Raw genomic sequence first — 12,124 nt, 5'->3', positions numbered from 1 at the left:
GGCAATATTTGTACGCTCTGGGCCAGTCTTTGCCGAGTGTCCAGTATTTGACACTCGGCAAAGAAGACAGGTTTGCCGAGTGCCCGAGATTTGACACTCGGCAAAGAAGCCAATATTTGTACGTTCTGGGCCAGTGTTTGCCGAGTGTCAATTATTTAACACTCGGCAAAGAAGGCAGGTTTGCCGAGTGTCAGGTCCGGGACACTCGGCAAACGCGCCATGACCGTCTCCGTGTCGTCGCTCTCGGCAAAGTATTTGCCTAGTGCCCGATAAAAAAACACTCGGCAAAGAGTTGTTTGCCGGCACTGTAGATGCAGTGTGCTGTTTGTCGAGTGTTACACTCGGCAAAATCTTTATTGAGTGTTTTGTGGGCTTTGCCGAGTGTCTATGGCACACGGCAAAGCCACTGTTTCATGTTATGCATAACATTGCTTACAAATATGTGATCGCAGATTATTCTCTCTCACGTCTTCCCACACAAGGCTATTCTTTCTCGATCAATACCTTTCTCCTCGGTCGTCGCACATCTTAATTCCCAACCGCACATTCATATCTTGTAGTTCCTTTCATGTTATTAGATGGATTAAACATGCAAGATGTATACTGCAAGAAATTCATAGTTCATCGTTTTCCTAGCAGTACTAGTTTTCTTTAAATGTGATTAATATGAAACTCAAACAATGGATGCCATCGTTGTAATCAAGGGGAGCAACTTACTGAACTTTGTCTTGTCTAGTTTCTAGAACCGGCCATCCGGGCAAGCAAAAGGAGGGAGATGATTCCTATCCTACAGCCTGTTCGTTTCGGCTGAAACTTAACGATCGTGGATTATTACTGCTGGCTGGTTTGGTGTGAGAGAAAAATACTATTCTGGCTTATAATCCATGATCGTTTACGACCAAACAAACAGGCTAGTGTGTTGGTCATGTGGAAACTTACTGAACTTATTCCTTATGCAAGGGGTCAAGGTCACGGCTATATAATCAAGAAGAGCACATTGTTGTAATAATTGATTTGAAAATAGTAAAGAATAACTCCACAAGTCCACATACATTTTGTGCCACTGTGTTCTCGTGATTAGAGGGAGTCCATTGTGTATTGTTACAGAATATCAGAGATTGAATGGTTTATACTGGAGACCAATTAAGTACAATATAGAGAGGAAGTGGTGTTGAAGTCCACATACATCTTTTCAGTATGATGACCTGTGTTCTTTTATTCCGAAATGGATAGACAAATTTTGTCCAGTTCCCAAAATGTTTGTTGGTCACATGTTTGTACTTTGTATGTACAATGTTTACCATCAATTTGTGAGTTTCTTTTTAGGCAATACTTTACGGTGCTTATTCGGCTACTATTGTTGCTCCATTCGTCATAATTATTTGCATGGTATGGTAATTCTATAAGAAGCTGAACATGTATTGTGAAACTAGATCTTTTGACGGCTATCCATTCTCAGATACTCTAATAAGCTCACTAACTTCATGGTAAGTGTTTGGCTCTGGTAAGACAACGCATCCTTTTGTACGTTGTTCTAATGTCTATATATGTGTTGCAAAATCACATAATGGTACCCAAAAAGAAGAATATGTCTACTTGTCACTCGAGTGTTTTGAGCTCTTCACACACTCGATCTTTTCTATATCTTCTTCCTCCCTCCTGATACGCCGCCGCCGCTCACCTCCCACCGCCCAACCACGACGCGGTACGGTCTCGATGGAGCTCCGTAGCCATGGCCACGGAGCTCCGACGAGACCCTACCGCCTACGGTGACCTTCTTCCTTCTCCCCCCACCGTTGTCGTGGCCATGGCCACCCCCGCCCTAACCTGGCCTGGCCGCCTCCCCCGCTGCCCGCTCCGGCGGCGCCACCGTTGCCTCTGCCTCGCCCGTCTCTCCCGCGCCACCGCCTGGCTAGCCAGCCTTCCAAAAAAATTCTTCTAAGGCCACCGGATTTAGAGAAGAAGAGGGGGGAAAGAGAGGAGATCGAATCAGAGTGTTGGATTGCTCTAAAATACTCGAGTGTTGTATAGGATTTCTGAAAAAAGAAAGAAGAAAAAACACAGGATTTGATTTCGAGCAAATGGCCAAGCAGTTCCCTATTTACTCGTTTTTTTCTTTTTCTCGCTGCAGAGGAGTCGGACTGAAGTCTCAGTCAACGGTGGCCTTGGGGCTCTTTGTGTTGTAGTATTGGTGTGCCTCGGCGGGAAAAAAATTACATGGACCCTGGGTCCATTCGGCGGCCGATGCGCCCCTAGCCTCGATTGCCTACGCGTGGCGGAGGATTAAATCGAACGCTTACGGGAGTGGTGGGTTGGTGGCTCCCTCCGCACGCACATCTCCGGCCTCCTTGTGTCACATTGGGTTGAGTCCAAGTCAGTAGATGTGGGTGAAGGCGACTCCTGTAATAGCTATCGATGATTCGATGAATTGAACTCCTGAGCCCTGAACTTGTCTTCTACCTCTGTTCTCGTCCGAGACCCCCTTGCTGTTCTTGCTCTCTACCTCCGATTCCTTGCTATTCCCTGTCTAAACTCCCTCTGATTCTTCAAATATTGTATCAGTTACTCTTGTAATAGTGATAAGAGACACGATTCCGCTGCCAAACAAATGGGGAAGAAAGAAGAAACGTGAGTAGCATCCATGGCGTCAGGTATACGTATCGTGTTCGCAGGTGCTCGGGTCGCATCGCGTCGCGGGAATGCATGCGCGCCTTTGATCCGGTTCAAGGTGACGATTCGACGGTGGCGCGGATCGGACTTGCATTGACGGTGTGGATGTGGAGCTTCAACTCTGAACATAGTACTCGATCTACTGCAAAGTCCGCCCGCAACGACATTATTTACAAGAATTTCTACGTGCTATACGAGTGCGTACGTGTATACAGACTAGCAGTTGCTACGACTTGACCTCTCTTTGCTTTGTGCCACCTGCAGCAGCCTCCGCGACCAAAGAAACCACCAGCGGCCGCGCCGCTGTCTTCTCTTCCCCGCAAGCTACAGCCACATGCAGCTGCTCTGGTCAGGTTTCTGCGAAACTGGCCAAGCAACTCGCAGCTCCTCTTTCCGTCAGCTTTTGCATTTTGGAATTCGCTTCCATTTCATCGTCGTCCTCCAACTCGCTAAGAGAACGCATCCGCAAGGGTCGCCAGCAATTCGCTATTACAGGGAGACCCACCCAGCTGCCTGCTGCCATTGCCACGCATGCATCGCTGATGATGGTGCATCTTCTCTGAGCTCCTCTCCGTGCTACAGTAAGTTCCTCTGCATCCGTCAATCCAGCTCACCGATCCTCCGCGCTGGCTCTGGCTCCTCCTTTAGCGTGCACCATGCACGGCCGCGCCCTTCGCACCCCCTTCCTGCTAGCAGCAGCAGCATCCGCGCTGCTGGCGGCGGCCGTCACGCTCACGCTTCTTCCCTCCGCCGCCGCGCAGGCGTGGGTGGGCTCGTGGCGGACGTGCGAGGACACCGACGGGCAACTACTCGGCCGGCAGCGCCTACGCCAACAACATCAAGCAGCTCATCCACAAGCTCCAGACGAACGCGTCCAACACGCCCGCCCTCTTCGCGACGGGCTCCGCCGGCGCAGGACCGGACACCGTCTACGGGCTCATACTCTGCCGCGGCGACCTCAGCCCCACCGACTGCTTCGACTGCGGCACCAACGCCGTCCAGGACGTGTACCGGGTGTGCAACGGCACCCGGGACGCCGCGCTCGTGTATAACCAGTGCTACGTCCGCCTCGCCCCCACGGACTTCCTCGCCACCACCAACAACACCGGAATGGTGCCCCTCTTGAACGGCAACAGCGTCCCCGCGGGCATCGACGTCGCGGCCTACGACGGCGCCATCATCAGGCTGCTCAACGCCACCGTGCGGTACGCGGTGGACAGCTCTGCCCCGTCGTCGTCGTCTCCGAGGAAGTACTTCGCTACGGGGCAGATGGTGGGGGTCGACCCGCAGCTCCCGGCCGGCATCTGGTCCATGGCGCAGTGCGCGGGGGGACATATCGCCGGTGTAGTGCCGGAGCTGCCTGGACGACTTGCTGGCGGCCGAAAGTTTGGATGTGCTGCAGATCGACCGCACGGAGATCGGCCTGAGGCTCGACGGTTCGCGATGCAACCTGAGGTTCGAAACGGGGAACTTCTACACCGGCAGCCCGACGGTGAAGCTGCAGATGAACGGCGAGGGGGCCGATCCAGCGCCGGCTCCTTCGACGGATGTTGTACCTGGCACCATCGGAGGTGAGTGCTTAATTGCTTATTCCTCTAGAATAACTCGATTACTTAATTCTCACCGGACGCACACTGGACACTATGTAAACAAGACAACAAATACCAGTAGTTCCCACAATAATTAGAAACACGTGATATTTAATTTGGTATATACTGATCTACTCATCATCGTTCATCGTCATAATAATCATTATATCTATTCTGTTTATAAACCACCTTTGTCTTTATTATAATAAATATATAAGTAACCCTTAATTTTATATTCAAATTATCCACCTTTATCATTATAAAAGATAATTCAAAATAAGCCTCCAAAATTTATATCTAAATTACCTACCTCTTTCATTATCAAAAGATACCTAAATTTGTTTCTAAAAAGATAATTTAAAATAGTCCCTGATATTTTTACAAACTACCCTTGATATCTTTTATAATGACAGAAGTAAGTAATTTAGATACAAATTTAGAGTGTCATTTTAAATATCTTTCATAATGACAGATGTGGATGCAAATTTAAGGGTTACTTTATGTATTTTTTATAGTTGCAGAGATGAATAATTGATAATACAACAAAATAGATCCAATGTCTATTGTTTGTCATGATGATTCGAGTGTACAAATTAAACGTTGGATGTTTGTGATTATTGTGAGTATTTCTATAATGTATCTTTTTCCCTAGAGTGTCTCATGACATTAACATGGAGGTTTTGTTGGGGTATATAATTAGTAATAGTAACATTGAACAACATCATCACAATGGTGAGCAAACAAATTAAATGAAAGCCTACACATCAATTGCTAGACAAACCTGGAGTTGAAATTTTCTTTTTGGCAAAATCACAAGTAAAAAGAATTCAGTTGGCAAACTTCTTAGAATTATATTGCCAATAGTATTTGTTGTTGTAATAGCCCACTGCATATGGATTGTCTGTAAGAAGAGAACATCTCAAGGAACAAATCTTCCCCACCGAAGTAAGTCCTTATTTGTATAGTTTGGTATCAAGCTTCAATAACTTTTGGTCTTTAAGCACTCAAAACTAAATCGGTGCAAATTTACTAGCTTATATGGCCGAGGACATCGAAAGCATCAAGTCGATACTGTTATCATTGTCATCACTACATGTAGTAACAAATAACTTTGATGAAAGCAATAAACTAGGTGATGGGGGATTTGGTGCTGTTTACAAGGTATGATGACACCCTCTCCATTAATAGTTCCTTTGCAACAGTTTATCGCAAGAATTATAAGAGTTTATGTGATTACAACAACGTACATGAGATACTTGGTTCATACCAGATTGTCAAAGTATGAAGTATACATATATATAAATCATGAACTTGTACTCATGTTTTTTTTAAAAGTTTCAACTATTATGACTTATAATACATTGAAGCTTTTGGAACATTCCATCATTTTATATTCTATTCATTTAACTAACTCATGGCGATAATAAAAACTATGTAGGGAGATCTTTCTGGACGGGAAGTGGCCGTGAAGAGGCTACCAAAGGGTTCAGATCAGGATCCTTGATGAAGTCCAATTTTAATCGGGAAGTAATCTATGTTATCATCGTTTGTTCAAACACTAGTCACAACATTGTTGTACATGCCCTTGATGGGGGTCACGTACTTTGATGAGACTTTATGTTTGTCTAAAGACCACAACATAACATTTCTTGGTATCTTGTCATAAGCCTTCTCCAAGTCAATGAAAACCAAGTGGAGGTCCTTCTTCTGCTCTCTAAACCGCTCCATAACCAGTCTTATTTTATAAACATGAAACTGAATAAAGGCAGATGACATACTGGAAGGGCCATAATCCAAGTCCTGGAGCACTGGTCAGGGCCGATGCAAGTAATGTACTCCTCGAGCAGCCAATCCATGGATGTACCAGTTATAGCCAAAATGATTACATAAATCTCCAACATAGTTCATTATTGAACTGATAAAAATATGTTAAGAAGTAAATTTTGAGAAGACAATGCAGAATTACGAGATTCAGATATTAAGGAGTTTCTGCAGCCTCAAAATTGAGAGCCCTGAAAGACTTTATATTAGCAGACAATTGGTGTGTTCCTTTGCTGCTTATCAATCGAACTAATGAAGTCACTAGGTTCCAGTTCTACCAACTGTGCACATAGAAAAACTCAGTCACCATTGAGGTTTACAAAGCACTTGGCTCATCAAATGAAGCAAAGTGCAAAACAGTTATACAATAGAAGCACCAGAAGATCTTCCAGTGAAATAAAAAATTTGATATAAGAGGGATGCAAATTGCTTGGATCAGCAACACACAGATCGGGCAAGCACAAAAGGCCTCAATTACATTAAAGGAATACAGAGGTTTAGAATCTCTATAACCACCTACATTGAATTCCAAAATTTTGATTAGAGGAAATACAGCAGCCAAGACAGATTGCCAGGATACATCACACATAGATCATGCTAGTGACATGCCAGGGCTAACCCAAAAAAGAATGGAGGATACCAAAATAGTATGGCTCAGTTAATTTAAGTGTCAAGACATAGGAAGTCTCAATATACATATCTTGTGTGCACAGCTATAGCTCTATCTCTCTTGATGTCAAGGACTGCTATTTCCTTTCCTATAAAGCTTATGACGGGTGCTGTTATTTGTTACAATAAAACACAGCAAAAGAGTCACCTTAAAGAAAAATGGCAAAGGGCCCAGTTTACACAGTTTATATGCAGAACAAAAATAGTTCCAAGAAGACTTGGGGTACCCTGCTAATTAGGTAGATAGGTAGTTAGGTGCATTACATTTCTTCACATGTATTTTGAAGCCAGAAATAGCGAGTTAAGAAACATATAGAGAAATGTAAAAGGCAATTTACAATGTATTTCCAGGGGTCAATAACGCATCCATGCATTGAACTATGGGATAAGACAAAGGTAACAATTCACAAGACAAAATGTATCACGATAAATTGTTTTTCACCTGAATAAAGAGCTAGCCCCATGCTTGTACCACCCATGTGAATTCTCAGTTATTGTGCAAATCATGCAACATATATCAGTAGCTCAATGCATGTAGAGAAGGCACATCACGGAACCGATTTAACAGGTTATATACCCACATCCTTATCAACAACAAACCAACATGCCTACAAAACAAGAAGCACCTAGTGATCTCGCACAAATATTTATTCAGTTACTAAGCTTAACATAAACTGAAGAGGGGGCCTTCAAAAAAATAAACTGAAGAGGGGCTATTCTCGTTTCAATTGATGACACGCTGGAGACTAATCATCATATGATTGGTGACAGCCCTCAAATTAAGCACTAAGTTTAACAGAGCCAACTGAAATTTTTAAAAAGAACAAGGGTCTGAGTCATCTGCAAGTCAAAAAGTGTCAACACCTGGTAAACAGATGTGCTAACTAACATCTCATGGTTATGCACACAGGAGACACAATCAAACGAGATCGATCGGGAAGCTCACCTGAAAAACCAACCCTGCAAGGAGCAATTGCCACTTCTCAAACAGAAGCTGCAGCTCCGCTGTTGTCTCCGTGCACACCCACCTCCACAGCTGTCCAGACGCAGACACCAGTCCGAAATGGGCTCTGACTCAGCGAGGCCACGGAGGCGCTTGACGGACATCTCCTCGAGGTGGAGGCAGGAGCGGAGGACAACCTCGATTCCCTTGGCTCCGAAGGCACAGGAGCCGACCGAGAGTTTGCGGAGGTTAGCGGCCGCGGCGGCGAGCGCGGCAACCCCATCTTCGGTGACCGCGCACAGGGAGCGGAGTTTGAGGAGCCGAGGCGTTCGGCATCTTGCGCGAGGGCCGGGTTGCCGACGCTCTCAGCGCGGCGGTCGCACTTTAGCGCGAGCTTGGAGACGGCGGGGAAGCGCGCGAGGAGGCGGGGGAGGACAGAGTCGGCGAGCAGCGGCGCCCCGGCGTCGAGCGCGAGGCGGAGGCGGCCTCTACGGCTAGCCAGCGGCGGCACACGAGGGAGCAGCGCTTGCGGTCACCCGAGCCGAGGAGATCGAAGACGAGGGCGAGGAGCTCCTCGGGGAGGTCGGCGATGGAGGAGAGGACCTGCGGCGGCACGGAGAGCGCGGAAGACGGAGGCAGGGGCGGGGGCTTGCGGCGGCGTGGGGCGGAGGGGCACTGGCCGGGGCGGCAGCGGATCTGCCGAGGAAGGGGAGGAGAACGGGAAGAGGGGTCGCGTTCCGTAGAACCTGTTTCGGGGAGGGGGGAAATATTTCTGGTGTCGATCTGTGTACACGGAAAAGGAAAGGACGCGCGTGACGGAAAAGAGAGCACACGGTCGGATCGTTTGCCGCATTTCAATCGGGTGGAATTATGGCCCATCATCTCTCGTGCTTAGCGATGAAAAATGGTACGAATATTTTTCGATCCATATTTAAAACCTGAATTCGTTTAGAGGAGTTGAGATCTGTTCATATTTGAGTTCAGATATCCAATATCTGATACCGTATTCGTATCCGAATACTCAAATCGCATATTTATGATGTTGATATCCAATCGTATCCTATCCGATATAGTTAACACTATCCATATTCGAATTCCGAATTCGGACAAAAATATAAAAACAAATGTAATATCGGTGATATCTATCCTACCTGTTTTCATCCATACTCATGCATGTAGTTGATGTCCATATGTCAGGTAGGTTGCACTTGTAATCCAAAAGCCATCAGGTCGCCTCAAATCTCCAGAAACCATCATCTGCGAGGAAAGAAATAGTGATCAGATGATTTTTTTTAAAAAAAAAAAACATAACTCAGTGCAAAGGGAAAGGACGAATTGTCACATGTGTGTTTCAAAAAACTAATCTACTCTATGCAAACAAACATACACAACAAGAACAAAGATGAACCAGCATGAGCTACCAGGATGACTTAGCAATCTCATTCGCGTGTCCTTAAACTCGGCTTAGATACATTTATTTTTTCATTCGGAATAATATTTTTCTCTCACAAATTCCTCCAGCATTCCTCCAAACCATCCAGATTCCTCCAGATCCCAATGGGCCTGTTCGCTTGTCTGAATTCTGGAGGAATCTGGATGGTTTGGAGGAATGCTGAAGGAATTTGTAAGAGAAAAATACTGTTCCGGATGAAAAAATAAGCAGATCAAATTAGATTTAAGGGCACACGAACGGGATTGCTAAGTCATCCTGGTAGCTCATGCTGGTTCATCTTTGTCGTTGTGTATGATACTTGCACACTAAACCATCGGGTCCAAGTCTTCGCTCCCCAACAAGCATGTATGAGTTTGGTGCGCGGATGACGAACTGACGTTTTGGTACATCACATAGTAATAAGAACATCTCTTTTTTTAATTGCATAGTACAATGTACACGCTCACAACACGTATCCATACTCACTTCTACGAACACATGTATGCAAACTCTACATCTATAAGCACCTTCGAAGGACTGAGCTAGCAGATCTCGAGATTCACGAAGTCACGACTGACGCCTTCACTGTCGACAGAGACGTCGCCTACCACTGAAAGCATAGCGTCGTTAAATCCTAGAATAAATCCAGAAAAATACGATCAGCTCGTGTCAAGTCGAGGACTAATGAATACTCCCTTCGGATTTCCTAAAGGATGTCATTTTGGACAGCGATACGGTCTCAAAAAACAACTTTGACCGTTATTTTTTGCTATAAAATATTTATAAAATATGGTAAATATATACTTTTATGAAACTATATTTCGAGATGAATCTAACTTACATCACTTTTATATTTTTAAACTTAACCCAAAAGAAGTTAGTTAAAGTTTAAACGTTTGACTTACAACCTCAAAACGACATCGTTTAGGAAACCGGAGTAAGTATAGAACAAATGTCACTACAAAATGCTGTACATTAGGTTCGGTTTCTATTTGTAAATTATCATTAGTTGGAATAGGCCATTGATCAGTGCTTTTTTACATGTGAGAATCTTAGAAGACAATAATTAGTTCGATACCTCTAAATAATAATAAAAATTACTTCTATTAAATTGTACTGTGTTTCTCTTCATTCATTTTATAACATTTTTTTTTAGATGCCCGGCTTTACAGAAAGCTTATCAAACCAAAAGATCCGCTGCTAGGACCACCAGCTTACAATAAGGTTCACGCCACTACTGAGAGTGACCACACATAAAGAAAACCAGACCTCTACGAAAGTTCGAATCTACCATCAAAGCCCCAGACACCAACAGTAAGTGTTTTAAAACGCTGACACCCAAACCAACGTTACTTAGAAGCAGCATTAGCTGACACAAGATTAATCATTTCTTCCGCCATGGGCTTCAGCTTTGGCTTCAGCAGAGGGCTCGAAGTCTTCACTAGTGTAATCATGTAACACCTCTTGTTACGAGCTCGCTAAGCACTGAGATTATAGCCAGAGAAATAGATATATTAATATAGTGAGTTAGTTTAATTAAATACGATAATGAAAATCCTAACAAGAAAATAGGAAAAGTAGTTTTAATTGTCTGGCATGAAAACAATTTCTATAAACAATAATAAAACACAACTTGTATTTAGTACTTAAATAAAACTGAAGTACAAATTTAGTAGATGGAAATGTAACATTAACTTTTGAAAAATAGATGTTGTTAACTAGTGCTTTGGGAGCTCAAAGATCAAATTTCGTTAAGACGGCAAACCCTTGAATTTATGTTTAAAATATCATTTTTGGCGAATTATATTGAACGAATTAGTTAAATGGTGCTTATATATTTTGCTCTTACGGGTTAGTATAAGGTATGGACTATGCCATGAAGTATTTGTTGGTTGAGGTTAGCAAGGTTTAGATCTATTAAAAATTGCGATAAAAGAGTTAATGGTTACTTAGTCCTAACTGAAAACTTTAACGTTTCTAAGTATGAAGGGTGGTAGACAATGCTATTTTGGCATTTAATTTTTAACAAAAATGTTTAAATACTAGTTGCATGTTTTGGTATTGTTGATTGCATCAAAGTGAGTGCTTTGTGATGGTATAGGGGTTGGTTTGGTTAGTGCTTGTTTTGGTCACTCGTTAAATAGCTAGAACATGTTGGCCAGCTAGTTCTTGATCTTGGGCACCGGTTGGCAGTCCCAAGTTAGCACGTCTCTATCTTCCTCTCTAGTTCATCTTTGTCTAAGTTTGTTGCTACGACTAGTAGCCATATATACCTTCTTGAGCCTTGTCGAGATGGTTTAGTCTTAACCGAGCTGGGTTGGTTTTGGTCGGAGCTTTAAAATTCGTGCACGCCATTAATAGCAGCCGCTCGGTCGGTGTTCGTGGTCACCATGTGCACGCGCGTGGTGGGCGCCAAGCTTGGCTGTTGTCGGTCGCGGTTTCTGTCCCTGAGTCGTAAGGGTATCGTGGTCACCATGTGCACGCACGTGGTGGTCACCATGTGTAAGGGTATAGGGGTTAATACCCCCTACACGTGTGCTGCTGCCGTGTGCCCACTAACGCCATGGCGCGCCCCTCGCCTCTCTACACCCTCGTGCTATCCTGGACGCACCGTGCCGCTGCGCCGTGCGTAGGGCCAGGCCAATGCCTTGGTGGACACCATCAGATCGATGTGGCGCTTGCTCCGCCCCTCGTTCTACCTACTACGCCCGTCTATGCCTTGGAGCCCTACCGCCGTGTCGCAACGGTGGCCGACCACAGGAGCGATGGCGACATTTCCCTGCCCGCCTTGATCAGTTAGCCGACGTCGGCGCGCCGCTCGGGTCTGGCTGCTTCAAGTCATGCACGCCATGCCAAGCCTGCCCGTCACATCGCCTAGGTGCACGTGTTGGTGTCAGCTAGTGGCCGGGGCCGTCGTCTTAACCCTCTTGCGTTGTTCTCTTGCTCTTTCGCGCAACCACCGCAGCCAGAGCTCCGTGCCGCCGCCGGTAGGCTCTGCTA

General features: G+C 45.1%; 1 long non-coding RNA gene across 1 annotated transcript; it reads right to left on the bottom strand.

Moving 5' to 3' along the window:
- Positions 1 to 6,533: 6,533 nt before the first annotated feature.
- Positions 6,534 to 8,469, bottom strand: LOC136550248 (uncharacterized). Its single transcript, XR_010782185.1, has 2 exons — positions 7,696 to 8,469; positions 6,534 to 7,357 (listed from the first exon to the last, which is right to left on the bottom strand). It is a non-coding gene; the product is annotated as an uncharacterized lncRNA (long non-coding RNA).
- Between the last annotated feature and the right edge of the window lie 3,655 nt (positions 8,470 to 12,124).

This window comes from Miscanthus floridulus, chromosome 4 (assembly GCF_019320115.1).
Source record: "Miscanthus floridulus cultivar M001 chromosome 4, ASM1932011v1, whole genome shotgun sequence".
NCBI lineage: Eukaryota > Viridiplantae > Streptophyta > Magnoliopsida > Poales > Poaceae > Miscanthus > Miscanthus floridulus.
This window is presented reverse-complemented; position numbering and strand designations above follow the sequence as displayed.